Raw genomic sequence first — 21,195 nt, forward strand, 5'->3', positions numbered from 1 at the left:
TCTCCTCTGTCCCCAGCCTCCCCCAACCACACCACCCTTCCCCCCCCCCCCCCCAGCACCACACACAGCTAAAAGCAAAGAGCATTTTTGTAGGAACCTGACTTCCCCTCTAGTGAGCAAGAAGACACACTCTTGGAGCCATCAGCAATTTGTACCAGCATCAGCCAAGGAAGGGAAACACCAGTGGAGCTATTGCAAACCCAAAAGGCCCCTTATGGCCAGAGGCACCCAGTTGGTGAAGCACAGTAATTGCTTGAACACTTTTCTGCTACATCACGCTGCAGTTGATGACAGGAAATGAGGAGAGATTTTATACTTAGCAACAGAAGCAAGTCAGGCAATCCAAATCCAACTGGAATGCAGTTTGAACCAGGGTGTTTGGCTAAGCTGACCAAACTCCTGTGTGCAGTTTGAAAGCATTGTACCCTGAAGATTTTTATTTATACTTTGTCCACAAGAACTTGTGTCCATAGGTGTACAAGGACCCAACTCCTTGTACTAAATCCCTTCTGTGTGGAATACTTTGGGTGGTTTCTGCCTTCCTGACTGGACCCTGAGGCAGGGCACACACACAAGCCTATTTCAACAGTGAATCTGTTCTCACTCTGAGATGTCACAGCCCACTGGTTCCCCAGCCCTCCTCTGGTTTGTGCTGAGTTCCCCGCCCTAGTGACTGGGAGGGCCAACACTGCATCATCAACCCCTAATTCTGCGAAGATGAACACAACAGAGCGTGTAACCAGTTACCCAAAACAAATGCAAGTGTCATGGGAACCTTTTCAAGTTGGTTCTCAGTGGGAAACGAACATTCTCCCTGCATTTTCATTTTCATTACCTTCTTGAAAACAGCCATGGTGACATGAACGAAACGTCAAGTCAAAAAAATAATGATTCAACATAATTCATAGGTCACAGCAGAGAAGCTGAGTTTTTTGTGCTCTTTTATGCATAGGGATTGATGAATCCCGCAGGTATTCCTGACATCAGCACTTCAGGTAAGGTGTTCAACCTGTAATATTAAGACTAATTGGCAAAAATGTAATTCACACATGAAGGTTTTGCCTTTCAAAGTCCAGTAAAAGTTGCCCATATTCTCCTATTCCCAGTGGAACTGAAGTGGGTCATGTCACGGGGTAGGTTGGCTCTGTGTCTGATTAAGCAAAGCAGTTCCCCCTTTCTGCCTATTGATTAAAGTCCATTTAAGTGGAATCAGCTCTATTTCTAAAAGACAAAGTTATCTCATATTCAAATCATAATAACAATGTCAAGTTTCAGCCCTAAAGCAGGAAAACCAGGGCTGATGCTTCTCATTGTTCTACACTTACCTTGCTTCTGAGTCATTTTCAGTTCTAAGAGATCCTCTTTGTTCTCTGCCCAGGCACTGAGAAAAAGCCAAGGACAGAAAGCAGGCCTCACTGTCAAACGTTTTTTGGTGTCATTTTCCTAATGCTGACTACGTATCAGTATGTGCGATTTTATAATTATAGCTGTTTATTTGATTTGGATAGGCAAATTGGTTTGGGAGCACAAGGGATGTTTTATGTCAAGATGCTCTACCTTTGGTTGGCAATTATCTTCTGAATATTTAGAAATGGTGACAGCCATCTCTCCGTTCTTGAGTATATTTCTGGCATTGTCAGGTCTTCGGTCCCAGGAAGGGAGGAAGAAGGCTCCTATACAAGATGAGATAACTAATAAAACTATAGTGGTGGGATTTTTTTCTATAAAAGAAAATCCATAAGTGACAAAATATCTCACCAAGTCATTTTTCCTCCCCAGTGTCTTGGCGTTGTGCGAATGCTTGGCACATGCACAAATTAAGTTTACAGATTCTGTAAAGCAATTCATCCTGCTCTGAATCTAATGCCAGTAATTTTTCAAGGAAGTCAGCAAAATGTAGCCCAGGAAGGAAAACACTGCCATTATTTTTTAAAACTCTATTGTTTTTATTCAATCTGTTACTGAACTGTGACTAAATCATTTACTCTTCATATTTAATTTTTAATTTTGTGATATTCTCACCCCCAAATGAGGTCGTCCTAAATCCTTGGATCCTAACACCCCAGCTGTACAGTCATATAAGAGGTTTGTTTCAGTAAAAATGATTACTGGGGTCTCTAATAGGATTGTAATAACTCAATACTGTTTTATAAATTTTTGATTCACTCTGCATTTTTTATTTGACAGCTTGCCAAGTTCCAGTTTTTATCTGATCATCTTTGCATCAATAATACATGAAGCTAAGATCTTCTGAAAAGAGGATACTTTTCTCCCCCCCTCACTGAATGCTTTGCTTTTGCCAGCACAAACATTGATTTGGATTTAATAATCTGTAGTCCTTTTGGTTTGATCACACTTTGCAGCAAACCCAAAAAAGAGCCGTGGCCACATATCCACCAACATGGAATCAATTGTTCCTCCTTAATAAATGCAATCATTGAACACCTGATCCATATTATTGCTTGTTATGTGCAATTGATTAAAGCTTCAACATAGTTGAGATTTGAGTGGCCCCAGGTTTCCATATTCAGATCCTCTCAACCAAAAAAGGACAATCAACAAAACCTATATCATAGAAGGATGCTGTTTCTGATTGTAATTCCTTGTCACCTCCATCATCGTGCATTTTGTCACACGCTGCCCTTAAACGGTGGCAGCAGTTCTGCTGATCTGAGGCAGCTCTTGCTCCAGCTGTTCAAGTTAAAGACCACTGTGTGAGCAACAGGTCTACCCATCACCTGCCTCCAAGGATTGTTATAAATAATCAGTATCAGGAAAAGGAACTGACTAGGACTGGAAGCCTCATCTCTTCATCTATTGTCTTATTTTCCATCTCTAAGGAATGCAACCAAGGGCCTTTTAAAATTCATCATTCCCATTTCAGATAAACAATGAAATGTTGGTGAGTAAGAGACTTGCTCACCCAATGGCTGTCAAGCAATTAAGTCAGAATCTCTGGGGGGTGCAATGTGGGTACTTGGTATTTTTAAAAGCTCTTCAGGGCATTTCCATGCGTAGCCAAGGTTGAGGCTCAGTGTGCTCTAACCTGAAACCTTGCCACTTGGTGTAGCTGGGTGCCAGCCTCATGGGCTTGTTAGAAATTCAGAAATCTACTGAATCAGCTAGATCTATTGAACCAGGTCTACTGAACAGAATCTGTGTATTAGTACAATCTTTCAGGTGATTTACAGGCACACTGAAGTTTGAGAAGAACTGATCTAAATTGCTATTATTGTAAGAAACATCCCTAAATTAGGTAAGCCAATTACTATACAGAGTGGCCTCTTCCAGTGTTTCTGAAGGAAGTGGGGTATAACCGTGGGGTCTATTGTCGGACAGTTCTGGGTCTGTACCCTGGTTATCCCAGTTATTAGCTGTGTGACTTAGGGAAAGTCTTTCTAAGCTTAAGTGTGCTCACCTGTGTAATGATCCTAATAGTAGTACCCACCTCTTGGGTTATCGAGAAAATGAATGGAAAGATTTCATGTAAAGTGCTTAAGACAATGCCAGGTGCACTGTAAGCAAGCAATATTTTTTAGTAAATACTAACATTAATAAAGTTATACTCTTCAGAGACTGCAATTTCTCAGATGTTTAAATGCAGATAATAATTCCTTTTTATTTATCTGCTTACCCTCCAAGCCAAGTGAGGCTTTTATGTAAGTCAGCCCTAATGTTCACCCTTGCATTTTCAGCTCACACTTGATCCCATTCATCATTTACAGGACGGACAACTGGAAGGTTAATGGATGCCTAGAAAAACAGTGCAGTGGTGAGCTCAACCAGAATGCCTTTCCTAGTGCCTGAGTCTGGGTGACTTCAGCTTAATTTTCTTTGGAAGCCCTCGCCATTGTATGTAAAAGGACTCACAAAGCAGGCTTCCTTGTGGGGCTAACTCTGTTCACCTAAATTTGGCCTGATTTGGAAAGCTTTCTTGGCTTTTTCCCATCCAATCCAAACAGGGAAGGGAGATTTTATTAAAATGACTTGGGCCCAGCCTGCTCTGTGCTCTGAACCATTGAAGAGAGCCAAAAATGTCCCTTGGTGTCCATAGAAACATTGTTCTTATTTTTCAAAATTAATCCAGCTGAATTTGCAAGGCTGCCTCACCTCCATCAGAGCTGCAGACGGCCAGGACAAAGAGCTGTTTTGATGTTCCCAGCTGGGAACCCTGCCCTCAGCAAATACAGTTGATATAAATAAATGGTCTCTTGCCTGCCTACATTCATGCCCATCTGTTTGGAGGGCGTGGTGCCCAATCAAAAGTTGCCTAGACGCTCACCATGGGCACCGGTGCCAAGGAAGGACGATTTCATGGCAGCCTGCCTGATGCTGTGAGTGCCATCTTTTCAGTAGTGGGTTCTCATGCTGGACCAGAATGGGAGCACTGGCACTGCATGTTTCCTTACTGTTGATCACACCTGTTGACAAGGTGGTGCCAAACTAAAAAAAGAGGGAGAGAAAGAAAACTGCTGTGTAGGAACATCTTTGGGCTCCCAGGGCCTGGCACATCTACTAAGACAGATTCTAATTAAGGAGAGAAAGTCTCTGCCCATGGATGTTCTGATGAGGCACAGGACTGGCAAGTCAAACTTTACTTGGCTTTATCACAGGGGTAGAGGGCAAGTCGCTCCCAGCTGGCCATCTGCCCCTATCTAATATAGGAAATATAAAAAGAACACTGGTCTTTGTGATGACATCAAGAGCCAACAAACCAGGGGAATGAATCATGCTGAGCCCAGCCCACTATCCCCTTGCTCCCAATTTTCACCCACCCACTGGCAATGATAGCCCCGATGAGCACAACTTACAGACTCTAAAAACCTAGGAGCTGATTTTATTTTGTGTTGGCTGAGCTAGAGAAAGGAAATGAAGCCAGCCAGAAGAATGCCGGATGTGAGGACATTTTAATGCTGATAAAGGTAAGTAAGTTCCCTCTGAGTTTGTCAAGCATGATTGTTAATAAATGCATGTACTCAGGTCAACCGGGGACCACAAAGGGGACTAGAAGAGAATCCTCACCACAAAAGTCAGGAAATTACTAATCCCAGCATTCTCTGCGGACCTCTAAAGGGCTTAAAACAGTGGTTCTCAGCCACAGAATATTGTGGAGATGGGGAGTGAGCCATCTTTTCCTGGGAGAAATTCAGGCACACTCTACCTTGTCCTGTGGAAGAAAAATAGGTCGAGAAACTGCTGGCTGAGAGAATCAAAGCAACATGCCTTATTTACACTTAAAAGGGCATTTGTTAGTTCACTATTTGGTTTTGATCTGAAATTTGCATCGTCTTATTTAAACAGGAAGTCTATCAGTTAGACTTGTGGCTAAATCTTGAGGTAAGCTGACAATGGTCCTCCAAGATGTCCATGTGCTAATCCCCAGAACCTGGAAATACGTTACCTGATAGGACAAAAAGGACCTAGCAGGTGTGATTAATTTAAGTATCTTGACAGGTGAAAGATTATCTTCAACTATCTGAATGGGTCTGATGCAATCACAAGGGTCCTTATTAGAGCAGAAGGCAGTGTGAAGAGGGCAGCAGAGACTGGGTGATATGTTCTGAGGCTGAAAGAAGGGGCTCAAAGCCAAGGAATCCACACAAGCAGCAGATGCTGGAAAAAGTAGGGAAACCAGTTCTCTCTTCAGAAATTCCAGAAGGTACTAGTTCTGTATATACTTCTATTTAATCCAGTGAGACCAGTTTTGGAGTGCTTACAGTTTATCCAGAATTGTAAGAGGATGAATGTGTTTTGTCTTAAACCACTAAGTTTGTGGTAACTTATTACAGCAGCATTAGGAAACGAATGCGATCCTTAGCCCTGTGTGGCAGACTCCGGGTGGCCCAAAATGGAGGGCCCCGGGCTACACATAGTTTGGAGCAAGTGGTCTATGGGCTGCTCTGATAAAACCAACTAATTCAGTCAATTGTTTTTCTCCCCAACTCACTGGCCTTTTCTTCCTCCATCATGAATACAAAAGACTAATCAAATCCAATGTTTTTATTTATCCTTATTGGCATTGCACTAGCCTAAGGTTAAAAAGTTCTTCATCAGGTCTGGGGTCACACCCTTACATTTACAACATTTGGCCTACTAGCAAAGAACATCACTCAAATTAACAGAAGCACAGGCAATGCTAGCTCCAATCTGAAGCATTCAGATCCAAAAGGCTGGGAACAGTTTTAGGTTTTAGTTTAGATTTATGTTTGATTAAGGTTGTATCCCTACTATGTGCCAGTACTAACTATTATACGTTGCCATTTGGAATATACCCCCAAGCAACACAGTGGGTTACCTTTGCACTTACTGGACATACATACAGCGTAAAATAGCTATTATTATTAGAAGTTAATACATAACTTATTTCTCTCAGCTACTGACCTAACACTGTAGGGTACCTGCTATCACAGATGTCTGTCCATATAGCCATCCATCATTCCATCTCAGTGTAGCGGTCTGTCACACACAGGGAGTTGGGACACTGAGGCTTTTCTTTCCAGGAAGCAACTTTATTTGTGCCAGCATGGGCTCAGTGGGCTAAGACCCCAAAAGGCTAAGGTCTGAGCACAGCGGGGGGAGGGGGGGTTGCCTTTTGTAGAGTTTTGCTCCTTTGTCTCCCATATATGGTAACATACAGTCTGAATGGGTGGTCTGTGTTACAGAGTCCTGAGGAAGGTCGTGCACTTGCACATAGCCAGGTTGTCTTCCCTTGTCTTGAGGTTTTTACCGCATTCCTTAGGGAGAAGCTCTAGCACATTCCCCACTTTGATGTTCAGACCTCCTATTTTGGGTCAAAGAGTTTAGAGGTTTATACTTCCATAATATCATCATGTGTGTGGCCATTTTCCTTTTGAACATTACCTCAGTGAGGTTGGAGACTGTGTAACCAGGGGAGCTAGGCAAGATAAGATTAAGCAAGCTCCCAAAATCAAGAGGATAATACTTAGGAGGGTTTTGAATCCCCAGAGAGTTGAAAACCATCCTCCAAATAACTTCCCAGGGTCCTAACCTTATCAGGTCTGGACTGGGACCTGAGCAAGTTTTCTCATTCGATCTATGATCTCCTCTATGACTTTTCCTTCAGCACCTATCTGTAGGGAGCAGTTGCTCAGGTTAAACTTTCCATAAACTCCTCCCTCAGAAGCAAGCAAGTGATCTAAAGCCAAGTGATTTTGATAGCATTGTGCATTTTGGTTTGCTGCTTGGCTAGGAAGTTAAAGGCTCTCACACTTTCATTGGTTATAATTTCCACAACTGCTTTCTGTCTGATTATGTGGTTTAGCATGTAAATGGGAGTGCAGTAGCCCCAGGACCCATCCAGTGCCCTGGTGGTAGGGCCATAGTATTGGATTATACACTTGGGGGACCATTTATCATCTTTCCAATTGCCAATTTGTAGGGCACATTGTTTCCTTTGAGTCTCCCTATCTCCATACACTTGGACTCCCAAATCCTCCCCTCTGGCGAGTGGGAGCAGGAAGAAAGATGGATGAATATTTCCCAGCACACATGACCCTGACCAGCCTGAGGGAAGTACTGTATAGGCTCTCCTTCCAGTATATTCCAGTATATCCAGTATAGTCCACCTGGGGCCTGCCATTCAATGGCTGCATTGACATTGGCCCAGGCCTCTCAGAGATAAGAGAAGCAGACAAGGGGTGAGGATCAGGCTCAAGGTGATATGGGGCGCTCTCCATTGTGTTTCCCAGGGGGTTGAGTTATAAAATCTCTGGCCTAGACACATTAAGCTTCCAACAGAGATGATGAACTTTCTTCCCCACAAGACAAGGCAGTTTGTCCCAATAATTGAGGTTTTGAGGAGCCAAACCTGGTAGGACTAGAATATTCTGTTCTAGCCTCCCATGGCCATTGATTCCCCCATGTTAATTCGCCCACATACACAGCAAGAAGAGATCTTCAGAGTCTGGGCTACAGTCTCTGCTAGGGCTAGAAACAAGTTCCTTGCTGTGACTGAAATGGGAGTGGGGCTACTTCTTGATGGGACATGGTTGGATGGGTGGTAGTGACGCTCTTGAAATATAGCACAGTCCCTGGGTCTCTGACTCACCCATGGGTCTGGATGCCAATTCAGGTGCCCCATTGTCATTTGGAATCTCCTGAGTTTGTGCTGGTAAAATTAACAGGGTTACAGGTCTTTGACTGACAAAATGATGTAACAGCCCCCTTCTGAAGGAGTGCTGTTGTACCTTCCTTTTTTCAAGTAGCCCATGAAACACAGCTTCAGCTGGGGCATAAGAACTCAGGTATATTGGCACATAAACCATTTTCCTCACATATGTATTTGTCATTGAGTCAGTATTCCTGCTCCCAATTTAAGCATCCACATGGTATGTAAAGAGTCTTTGGGTCTTCTATGACAAGTGCCCACTTTTTAGTATGACAGATGCTTCTGGGCCAATGCCTATAACTGCACATACATCAAATGGCATTGACACTGGTTGTTTTGGGTTAGGAATTTGTGTCCAGCTGACCAAGTCTTCCCCGACCCCTAAACCTTGGTAGGATGGGACTTCTAACCAATCTTCACTGAGTGCTGTGGGTCAGGCAAGTGTATTGACTCTCCCATTGGCAGATAGAATAGGTGGTCTTATTGTGTCTGCAGGTCCCTGGGACTTTTCCTTGGCATGAAAAGTGGGTTTGGTATAGTAAGGTCCAAGTGACTCCCTGGCCTCACCCAGCTATGCAAATACATGGATCACGTGATGAGGGATTTAGGTCTACAGAGGGGTCCAGATTAGAAACAAACAATACCAATGAAGCATCCTATCTACAAAGGGAAGGTGGTGCTAACAGAAACCTCTCACCACACTTGCAGCCAGCCGGGGCAGCCTCTGCCAATCCTATGGTGAAAAGTAAAGTAAGAATCATAGTAACAGCAGGAAACAAGGGTGACAGGACATCACAGTAAAGAAACAGATATAGAAGATAGGGTCTATTTGTCCCACCAGACCATCCATTCCTCAAGATCCTGCTGTGCATAGATTAGTCAGCTTCTGGAGTGACCAAAAGGGCTGAAGTCTCCCAGAGCTCTGGAGTTGCAGATTGCTCCTTCCATCTAGTCAGCTTGCACAGTGTTGATGGATCAGGAATGCACTCCTGGTTTTGAGACGCTGGCTTCACTGTACTGTGGTGAATCCAGGGACCCACCTTGGCTACCTTTACTGCAGTAGGTGACAGTGAATGGGCTTTTCCAGAGGGGTTTTAGGGGTTGGACATTCCACTCCTTCACCCATATTGCATCTCCTGGTTTAAAGGGGTGAGCATCTATGGTCAGACTCATAGGTAATCCCTTCCGCCAGGGGTGTAAGGTGGTTAGGGTAGAGCCAAGGGCCCATATTTGTTGCCTTAGGGTTAGATTGCCTATTTCATTTAGATCGGCATTTATGCCCTTGATAATGGGGGGAGGGCACCCATAAAGGATTTCATAACAGGAGAACTCCATCTGCTTAGTGGGGCTACACCCGATTCTTAACAAGGTGATTGGCAACACCTCGTCCCAGTGTAGGTGGATTTCCTGACAGTGTTTACTTAATTGCAGCTAAAGGGTTTGGTTTATTCATTCCATCTTCCTGGAGCTCAGGGGTCAGTATTCCATATGTAAATTCCAGGTGATCTTTAACCCCTTTGCCACCAGCATACCACCTCAGCCATGAACACTGGCCTGTTATCTGATCCCATAGTGATAGGAATTCCAAATCAAGGGATGACTTTTTTTAGAAGTTAGAAGAAGAAGAAGTTAGAAGTTAGAAGTTGTGCCTTTTCTATGTGAGTAGGGAAGGCTTCCACCCAGCCTGAGAAAGTGCACACAAAGACCAACAGATATGTACAGCCTCAGACCCAGGGAAGATCAGTGAAGTCCACCAACATATTTTCAATGGGGCTCCCCTGACACTCTGCACCCCAGGGGCAGTCTTGGGTCCCTGACTTGGGTTATTCTGGGCACACATTTCACATTGCTCACATACTACTCGAGCTATGCTGGAGAGTTGAGGGATATAGACATGTCGGCTCAGCATAGTCTCCAGAGCTGTCTGGCCAGTATGGCTTTCTTGGTGCAACTGCTTGACAAAAGCTTGAGCCAGGGTCTCAGGAATTGCTACTCAGCTGTCTTCAAATTTCCACCATCCACCTGGGAGGTAGCTTCCATTTTCAGTCTTAAGCCAGGTACTCTCATGTTGTGAGTAATTAGGGTCCCATTCTGCCAGTGGACTAGGGAACAGTGCGGTGTTTCCAGCTGCAGATTCCACTGTTCCTTTGGAAGCTGCAAGCTTTGCCTCTTGGTCTGCCTTATGGTTTCCCTGTGCAGCCATGGTGTTTCCCCTTTGATGTCCCCAACAATGCATGACTGCCACTCTTTAGGGGCCCACACAATGTCTAAGAGTTCAAGGATTTCCTTACCATACTTTATGTCTTTTCCTACTGAATTTATTAGACTCTTTCACTTTATGTAAAGCCCCATGTACACGGAGAGTGGTGAATATATACTTAGAGTCTGTGTATGTATTAACAAGTATCCCTGCCACCAGTTGGAGGGCTTGGGTTAGCATGATGAACTCTGCCTTCTATGCCAAAGTCCCCTTTGGCAGGGATTTGGTCTCAATGATAGAATTCAGGGTCACCACAGAGTACCCCACAAAGTGTTCTCCTTCTTTCACAAAACTGCTACTGTCAGTGAAATACTCAATGTCAGGGTCCTTGAGGGACTGGTCCCTCAAGTCTGGTCAGCTGGAGAACACCTCATTCATGACTTCAATGCAGTCATGATCTGGTTGACCTGGCCTGACAAGCAGTAGGGTTGTAAGGTTTAGGGTAAATGTGTTATCTGACTATCCAGATGTTGGTTAGCCAGTATTGTCCCTTGTACTCCATTAATGTCAATACTGAATATGGCAGCCAGACTGTCAATTCTTCTCCCATAGTTAGCTTGTCAGCCTCAGACACTAAGAGGGCCATGGCTGCCATGGCCATGGCCAACCTTGGGCAACAGAGTCAAGCTGCTTGGAGAGATATGCCACTGGGCGATGCCCTAACCCCAACATCTGGGTTATGAGTCCCACCATGATGCCAGTACGTTCATGAATATACATGAAGAAGGTCTTGGACATGTCTGAGAGCCCCATACCAGGCGCATTGGTGAGAGCCGATTTCTTCAAAGACCCTTTGCTGTACTTGCTCCCATACCAGAGGTTCCCACTCTCCCTGCTTTGTGGTGTCATAAAGGGGTTTTGCCAAGACCGAGAACTTAGGTATCCAGATTCTACAGAAACCTGCATCCCTGAGAAACTCCTGAACCTGACATCAGGTCAACAGGACCTGGACCAAACAAATGGCCTATTTTTTTTCTCCAGACCGAGTTGGCACTCTCCCTGGGAGAGGTGAAAGCCAAGATACTTGACTTTCTTTTGACAGATTTGGGCTCTCCCCCACTTTTTCTTCATGCCATTTAGAAGGGCTTCTTGATAATGGTTAGTACTTGAGAGCCCTCCATCTACACTGGAGTCATTTGGGTCCCATTTGAGGTCCTTCCCTCAGGGGGAAGGTGAGCCTGAGCATAAGCCTGGGTGTCTAGCATCCCAGCTGGGACATTCTCCTAAGGCTGCCTGGGAAATTAGAGCATCCAGAGGAGTTGGCAACAGTCTATCCAGGTAGATTTATGGGTGTGAACTATGGACTGCATTAGTTCAATCATAGTCTTGGGCTTTTCCATATAGGAGGGAGCATGGTGCTTCCAGTTTAGGAAGTCCATAGTGGTAGAATGGCTGGTACACAAAAACATGCTGGCTTCCTCAGACCTGGCCTTCCTGATCATAATAGACAGGTCTCCTAGTCTCCCTCAGTGGCATCTGTAGGGGTCCCCAGTGTTGCTGCAGATAGTTACTGTCTCTGCTGGCCTGATCTTCTAATCACCTTCCAGGAGGGGTGTATGGGGTTAGGACCTCATATAGGCAAGCCAGTCATATCCAGAGAAGTCAGTGGTGCTAGAGGTGGTGAGGCCTCAGGACTAGGAGCAGGCTCCGGGGTGAGGTTGCAGCAGCTGGGGTGGCTGGAGACACAGGTGGCAGTGAGGGGTACAGTGGGACATATGGTGGTAAGATCCCCTCAGACTCTCTCGACAGTATGAGTTTATCAGTTTGGGGCCAGCATTTGGAGGAAGCCATGACACGAGCCATCATAATTTACAGTTCTTTTTAATACAGGCTTTTAGCCAAGGTGGCAGGGATAGGACCAGGTCTTGCCAACGGTCAATGTAAGGAAATTGGTTGGGGGTGGCCTGGATCCTCCACAATGACCTTGAACACTCAGCCAACTAGTTCCTTATCAAGTGAGCCCTCAGAGGACCAGCTCACCTCAAACGATGGCCAATCAATTTCATAGAAGGTCCAGAGCTTTTGGAGAGTTAATTTCACACTGTAATCTCCTGCCAATATCTCTTTTTGAAATTCCTCAACATACACTCTAGGGGAATCATTACTCTGCTTTCCACCCATTTCCTCCCCCTAATGGACAACTTTCATGCATAAGAGAGGAAAAAGGGGGAAGGAAGGGATTAACTTGGAGAGGATACACACTCGCTTCGTCCATTTCTGACTGCTCTCCTCTCAGAGATATTTCAGGCATTGGATTCAGTATCAAGCCCTGACCCAGATCAGATTTCTGAGGAAGTCTGACGCTGCCCTACGCCATATGAGGTTTCCCCAGAACCACGGATCAGGACCTAATACGCGCTTTGACCCATTGGTCAGGGTCAGAACTTTTCCTCTGTCCATCTCATTTACACACAGTCACACAGCGACTCCAACCTACTGCTCAGTGCCTGGTGTCTTAGAGTTGTGGTTTCATTCCTTATGAAACTACTCAGGCAACTCTGGGAGATGATCAGGCTCCTCTTCTGCCTCTTAGGAGAAGGTCTACCAAAATGAACCCGGGTTCTTACCAGTCTGAGGGGCAGTGTTCCCTGAGTTGGTTCCTGGGCCTCACCAGGTTCCTTTGTGGATCTGAGGCCCTCAAACTGGTGTGCTGTGTGGTGGCTAATCTTCTAGGGATCAAGCAGTCCACTGGTGCCAGGTGAGTTTGCCTCTCCCAGTGCCCCAAGGTTCATACTTGGTGACAAGGGAGGAAAAACACTGTCTCTGCCTCCCAGGCAATGACCCCACAAAATGTAGAGGTGCATCACACAGAGAGAGTCAGGGACACCCATGCTTTCCTTTCCAGGAAGCAGTTTTATTCCTGCCAGCACAGGCTCAGTGGGATAAGACCCCCAAAGGCTAAGCCCTGAGTGCTGCAGGGTTGGCAGGGTTGCCTTTTGTACAGGTTTTCCTCCTTTGTCTCCCGTATATGGTAACATACAGCCTGAATGGGCAGTCTATGTCACAGAGTTGTGAGGAATATTGCGCTTGCGCACATAACCAGGTTGCCTTTCCTTGTCTTGAGGTTTTCACCGCATTTCCTAGGCAGAGGCTCTACCACATCAGCAGCTGTTGTTCATTTGCCTGCCTGCAGTGGCTGTGATGTGCAGAAAACAGACACCGGGAAAATCTCAGGCTTTACCGGTGGCTACATTGTGGTTTGACCAAACTTAATATATACATATATTTTAATGTTAATTTATTTGGAGAGAGAGTGAGCATGAGCAGGGGAGGGGGAGAGAGAGAGAGAGAGAGAGAGAGAGAGAGAGAATCCCAAGCAGTATCTGCCCTGTCAGCACAGAGCCCGATCCGATGCAGGGCTCAATCTCATGAACTGTGAGATCATGACCTGAACTGAAATCAAGAGTCGGACGCTTAACTGACTGAGCCACCCAGGTGTCTCTAATATATATATATTTAATCATAGTGAATCTCTTTACTTTTGTTTCTTCTTGGACACAACATAATACACACAGTGTACAATAAGTCTGTACATAAAAATTAATGACACGAGTTCCAAAGTAACAAGGAACCTAGAAAAAGAAACAGTGGTAATTTGACTGTTTTCCTTTTCCTTCAGGAAATGAAATACTTCTACCTTGTTTTCTCATAAAAATTTTGAGAGATTGAGAATCTACCAGCTCTTCTATTGTTTACCTCTATTGAATAAAGTTAAATGACATCTTTTCCAAGTTGATTGAGTTGTATACATGTTTCCCATCAATTGGTCTATTTCAACATGCATTTCCAGCATTTGGCCTACTGGAAAAATTGCCCCCAATTACTTCTTAATCTAATATGTGGACCTCATTCTGCCAAGGTTTTTCTTTTAAAAATAAAAGTAAATAAAAAATTTTTTTTCCTCAGTGTATCATTTTTTTTCTCTAAATGCTGTTTTCTGTTTTTATTTTGCTTGCAATCTGAGTTAGTGATAATTCAATCTTCTGTTATGATGAAAGCCTCAGTTTTTGAGATGCCTGTAAGAGTGAAATGAAAGCATCTCTATAGAATTCTATAGACCTGAGAAGAAAATAATAAAATACTGTTTGTTTACGCATTTATCAGCAAACATTTATTGAGCATCTAGTTGTCCTCATAGCCTCCCTTTTTTTGTTGTTGTTCCCCCCCCCCCCGCCATTTTCTTCCTTCCTCTCTCAAACAAAGTTGGCATATTACTCAGAAACTGGAAATTTAAAGATGAACAAAATGAAGGACTCCTAAGGACTTACAGCTTAATAAACAGTAATGATGCAATGAAACTGTTATGTTGTGGAAGAGTGCAAAAGGTACAATGGGGGTATGAGGAGGGAGAGTTCATCTGTGCTTGGGAGCATCAGAGTAGGCAGCAACACTTAGAACTTTGAGTAGGCTTCTCCAAGTGAACAAGATTGGGGATGTATTAGTTTTCTGTCTCTATGTAACAAATTCCCACTTTGTAGTAGTTTAAAACAACAACATTTATTACCTCCTAGTTGCTGTGGGTCAGGAATCTGGGTATAGATTAGCTTGGTTCTCTGCTCAGGGTCACACAAAGCTAAATTCAGGATGTTGGGTGGGCTGCATTCTCATCTAGAGGCTTGACTGGGGAATAATCTATTTTTAAGCTCATTCAGGTTGTTGATAGCTTTCATTTCCTCCTGGTTGTCTGACTGAGGACCCCTTAGTTTTGCTGACTAATAGACGGAGGCTATCCTCAGGTCCTAAGAAGACACCTGTAGTTTTTAGAGGCTGCCAGAAGTTCCTAGCTATGTGGTCTTCTCTTACATGACTTCTTACTTCAGTAACCCAACAAGGATAGTCCCTAGTTCAGTCTGCTAAGACAGTCTTCTATAATGGAACAAAATCATGAAAGGGCATCCCATCACCTTTGACATACTCTGCTGTTTAGAAGTAAATCACAGGTCTTACCTGCACCTAAGGAGAGGGGATTATACAAAGGCATGAACACAAGGAGCGACTCACGGGGGGTCACCCTCAAGTGTGTGCCCCACATGGGATGATAAGAGGAATGGGAGAAGCAGGTAGATAAGAGATTGTGTAGGGAATGAACAATGGTTCTGCATAGCTGCAATGGGATGGAGGAGTGAAGGAAGAGTGGCTCAAAGTAAGACTCAAGGTAGATAATAGTCACTGCTAACATTTAGACAATGCTTACCTCAAGTCAGGGTACTTTATATATGTTAAATCATGTAATCCTTACAAAACCCCCAAGAGGTAGATATTGTCACCATTTAGAGAGGCAGAAACTCAGCAAAGTTAGGTAACTTGATTAAGATTATATACCTTGCAAATGGTGGAATGGGATCCTAATTGTCTGACCCCTAATTGTCTGAGTCTGTGTCTTTAACCACTACACAACCTAGTCTCTGGGCAAGTATTGAGGTGTCAAAGGAGAAGATTATAAAGGGTATTGTTAAGGAATTTGAATTTGTTCCAGGAATCTGTGAGGAAACACTGTAGAGTTTTGAAACAAAGGTATAGATACTCAGACTGACACACTGCCAAAAGCACAGCAGAGGCCCTGGATAGGTGAGGAAAGATGGGTTACTGGAAGTCACCAGATGAATAGGATCTGGGGCTGGGGAGGAGGGAACAGGTAAGAAATCTCTGGATGATCTGACTCAATGACCAACTACGAGAGCTGGGCGTGCAGTGGTGCAATTGAGGAAAAGCAACACGTCTCAGGTAACTTCCAGGTTCCTGGCCTGAATGACTTCATGTGTAATGGAGCATGAGACTCATCCAACAAGCTCAAAATTACTGACAGGCAGGGACTATATTCTTGTTTGGTGTTACATCCTTTGGACCTAGCATATGTCCTTGCCTAAAGTTATGAAAGCAAACATTTGTGCTGCACTTCCTACCTGCCATGCACTGTTCTAAGAACTTTGCTTATACTAACTTGTTTAATCCTTACAACACCTCTTTGAAATATACTAATACTATACACATTTTACAAAAGGGGAAACTGAGGTATAACATTTTTAAGTAACTTGACCAACTGCACACAGCTGGTAAGTATCATAGCCAGGACTTGAACTCAGATGGGCCCTCTTCAGAGTCCGGTGCTTAACTACCACAGTAGGTCACATCCAAAAAAAAGCTCCACACAAAAGAGATGGTCAGTAGTATTTGCTAAATGTTGTTGTGTGGCTTCACGAAAATAGAATAAATATTTAAAATACAATGTGATAAATTTGTCAGTAGCCTTAATGGCTATCGCATTGAGGAAATTGAGGAAATTGTATTCTAAGAATATGCTGAAATATCTTTCTTTCTTACTACTGTTTAGCTGCTCACACATAAGGACTGGGTTCTATTCTAGACATTTCCTTTGTGTCTTGTGCAGTAATCTCAATAACTATCTGTGGAGTGAATTACTTTCTTGTATGTTGTATGTATGATTAAAGTTTTTAAGCTTAAAATTAAATTTTAATTTAATTAAATTTTTAATTCTTTTAAATGTTTTTATTTTTGAGAGAAAGAGAGAGAGAGAGAGAGCACAAGGGGAGAAAGGCACAGAGAGACAGGGAGACACAGAATCCAAAGCAGGATCCAGGCTCCAAGCTGTCAGCACAGAGCCTGATGTGGGGCTCGAACCCATAGACTGTGAGATCATGACCTGAGCTGAAGTTGGATGCTTAACTGACTGAGCCACCCAAGTGCCCCTTAAATTTTAATTTAATTTAATTTAATTAATTTTAATCTCTTTCAGTGTTGACATCAACTGGAAAAGATAGGGATCCTGGGTCCTATTAATCCCATTGAATAGCCATGGATACTGAGGCAAAAGAGAGTGACCAAAAGGAGCCCCAAAGTTCAGTTCTTCCTCAGCACAACTTAAATCTTGGCTGGGATAATGAGGACCAGTGAGAATGTCAAATTCTAGTGATTCTTTGCAAGTTTTCCTTTTACAAGCACATCAGAGGATCAATAAGGACATGAGAACACAGGGTACACTAAAAACTAAAAGGACACAGGAAGGTATCATGACTGGCATTAACTGATTAATTAACTAACTAAATGGCCATCAGAGTGTAGTCTAAAGAAGAGGTCTATTTATTGAATAAATAAAAATAAAAAGCTGAGGGAACAAACTGTGACTGCCACTGTGACTTCAGCACATGGCAACCTCTGTCATTCTGACCTCTTATCCACTTGCTAATTCAAAATAAATTTAGAAAATAACCCTCATCAGCAGTGTGGCTTTCAAACTACTCCACAGATGAGACTAGTAGTCTCTGTTTTTCCTTTCAAAATTCGCCCCAATTCTTCCCTTAATCTGTATCAATTGCCTACTTTTTTTTCATTATTTAAAAGCATCTTTTTTCCCCATTCTTTCCTTCTAAGATAACATCTTAAGAAATAAGATAACTTATTTATCTTCTCCCCCCTTTTCTTGTTTGCTTGCTCTGTCTCTTCCACAACCTTCTACTTCCTTCCTGCACAGACTCATATTGCCTCCTTCTGCTTTAGGAATCAGTTCAGGAGTCCTTTGGGGTAGGCTGACTTCTAATAATAAGGGCCCCCATGGCCCCTGCCTCCTAGTATTCATGCACCTTTATAATCTTCTCCCTTTGAGAATAGGCTGAACTTAGTGATTTGCCCAGGACTGGCAAAAGTAATGGGATTATTAGTATGGCAAAAATGATGGGGTGTCACTTCCATGGTAATTATGATGTCCATCTTGCAAGTAGACTCTCTTTTTTGTCTTCTTGGCTTGTGTGTTTTGATGAAGCAAGCTGCTAAGCTGCTATACTGGAGTGGTCCACATGGCAAGGAACCAAAGGCAGCTTCCAGCCAGCAGGGAAGAATTAGTTCCCTCAGTCCAATAGTGCACACAGAAATGAATTCTGCCAACAGCCACAGAGCTTGGAAGTGAATCCTTCCTCCATTAGAGCTTTCACGTGAGACTGCATACCTGGACTAACACCTTGATTGCAGACTTACAAGAGACCATGAAACAGAGGACCTAGCTAAACCGTGTCCATTTCTGACCCACTGAAGTGATGTGATTATATATGTGCGCTGTGTTAAGCCACTAAACTTTGGACTAATTTGTTACACAGCAAAAGATTGCTAATGCACATCCCTTCCAAGCAGCTTCCCCTCACCCTCTCCTTTATGCAGCCATCTGTATAGCTCTTTTCTTGTACTTAGAACACGGTATTCTAATTATGTTTGTCTTTGTTTCCTGCTCTGCACTGAGCTCATTGAGGGCAGTGACCTGATTTATCTCCTAGCACAGCACCTGGCTCAACAATAATTGTGTGTTAAGAAATGAGCATATATTCAATAGCTCTCTCTGCTCCCACTGCTCTCCCACCAATCACTTGCAATTGGTTCCATTAGGGCAAAAGAGGAGGGTTCGGCTCCAACCATCTCAGGTAACTGCTGTAATTTGTCCTATGACCCTGCTCTCTTTGTCCTTTTGAGTAACATACCCTGGCAAAAATGGGAAGAGCAGGTTTGCAATACATTGCCTTATTTGATCTTCTAGTCAGTCTTATGAACTAGGTATCAGGATCCAATGTATAATGAGGAAATTAATGTTTTGTACAGAGTTGCACAGCTGTTAAACAGCAGAGTCAAAGTTGGTATCTAAATGTGTCTGATTTTTAATTCAATGCAAATTTCTATTCACAGTTATGCTATGCTGCATGATTCTGGACAAAGTTTCCTACACACTAGGATAAACTGGAAAATGAAAATAATAACAAAGATAATGCTATTTAAAAACATTTACTGAGTTCTTTTTCTGTAACAGGCATTACTCTAAGCCCTCTAAATGTACTTACAAGTGAAATTTTTATAAAAGCTATGAGAAAAGTATTACTATTTTTTCCATTCTGCAGATAAGAAAACTGAGAAGAGAAAAGGTTAAGTAAGTTGCCAAGGTCATACACTTTCGTGGCAGGGTGAAGATTGAACTTGAGTGGTCTGGGTCTAGTAATCAGTGTGGTTTTAAGGGACACGATTCATCTCAGGTAATTTTGACTTGCTCCTATAAGAGCAGAGTGACAGAGCACTGCTCATATGTGTTTGAATCCTAGGTTCTCAAGACAAAATTAATTTGGAGATCCATTTCTCTTTTGTTAATGAGCATCAATTTTTCTCTGGAGAGAGGACCCCTCCTGTTATAGATCCCCACTGTAATGTAGGAGCTCTAATTAAGCCTATGCAAAGTACATAAAGAAAGGGAAATAATGAGAATCTGCAATTCAGAAAGACATGACTCTGGTAGCAACCCTGAACACAATTTGGCCAGATTTTGTCCCTTCCTCTTAGCATCCTACAGCTGTGAGCAATGGGAAGGAGATGCAAAACATAAGTTAATTTTTGAGAGAAGAAAGCTTAATTGGAAGATTTTCTCAAGCAGGGGCACAGAGCATTATGTGAGCCTCCAGTTCATTTGCTGAGAAGAATTTATAAATTTTATTTTATTTTTTCATCAGTTGTTTTGCCACATGAGAAGTCAAATAGTTCTGTAAGACTTATGAAAAAGATCAGCCATGTTCCCATCCCTTGCCCCCCAGAGCCTGCCTCTTTAAAGCCTTTTCAGCTGTCTCTCTTGATATTTACCTACATATTTTCAAATAACTTCCTCATACTGCTACCTCTTGATTATTTCAGTTTTAGATATCATTCTGAAGAAGGATTTGTCACTGGCATTTTATATGTCAAGTTAGCATTTCCTTTTCAGACATTTCTTCAAGAATAAAGAAAATAAGGCAAAGGGGTAATAGTTCCTTGGCATAAAAAGTACATCCACCTTTATACAAAGCACCTCGAGATAGGTGGGGAAGTTGAGAGAACAGCTCTACAAGACAATGTAAGCGCAGTAGTCAAGTAGATGGGGAAATATCCATCACTATTTCGGAATATAAAATGAAAACCAAAGCAAGCTTCAGGTACCATTTGAAATTTAATATATTAGCAAAAAAGAAAGGTTAATGGAACATCCAGTACTGGTATGGTTGTCGTAAGCTGAAACTCTCACATGGTTTTGATGAAATATTTTTGAAAATTGATGTGATAATTATGTACCAAGTGCCATAAAAATGGTGATACTGTTTGACCCAGTAATCTACTCTTGGAAATCTATCCTAAGGAAATAATACAACAGAAGCAAAAAAAAAAACAAACCCTCTATGTACCAACATGTTCACTGTAATGTTAATTATAAGGACACACACACACACACACACACACACACAGGTGGCCAGTTTAAATGCAATGTTTCATATATTAAGGTAAGTCACTAGCTGGATTACTGTCCACCTGTTAAGTGATAAACATGAAACCTTTATAAAAATGTGAAAAAATATTTGTGACATTAACTGAACAAAGCTAAACACACCGAAAACAGTATATATTCTCTGATTTTAATTATATATAAACAAGTATGCATACTCATGGGAGTGGCTATGGTCCGAGGGACATGAATATTGGAAAAGGACGTACTGATTTGAAATTTAGGTCTTCCATTTATAAGCTGAGCCTTGCTTGTGGGCATCTATAAAACTGTAGAAAATATCAACCTTTTAGTGTTGATGTAACCACTAGAGAAATAAATAATTGGCAGCTAATATGTTACACAGCATATTATGGTAAGGGCTCAATAGATGGTTATAAGTATTGCTAATATATGGGCCACATTCAGGAGAACGGGCAGCTATGTTAGGAACATGGAGCCATGAGTGCTTTTGTGCCCCTTAAATTTTTTAATATATGCATATATATTAAATGTTACATATGCATGTTTATA

The 21,195-nt window shown here is 42.8% G+C and overlaps 1 long non-coding RNA gene across 1 annotated transcript; it reads right to left on the minus strand.

The window, feature by feature from the left end:
- Positions 1 to 3,668: 3,668 nt before the first annotated feature.
- On the minus strand, positions 3,669 to 13,097 carry LOC115304528. The gene is made up of 3 exons (XR_003914476.1): positions 12,956 to 13,097; positions 4,283 to 4,443; positions 3,669 to 3,753 (listed from the first exon to the last, which is right to left on the minus strand). It is a non-coding gene; the product is annotated as an uncharacterized LOC115304528 (long non-coding RNA).
- Between the last annotated feature and the right edge of the window lie 8,098 nt (positions 13,098 to 21,195).

This window comes from Suricata suricatta, chromosome 10, assembly GCF_006229205.1.
Source record: "Suricata suricatta isolate VVHF042 chromosome 10, meerkat_22Aug2017_6uvM2_HiC, whole genome shotgun sequence".
NCBI lineage: Eukaryota > Metazoa > Chordata > Mammalia > Carnivora > Herpestidae > Suricata > Suricata suricatta.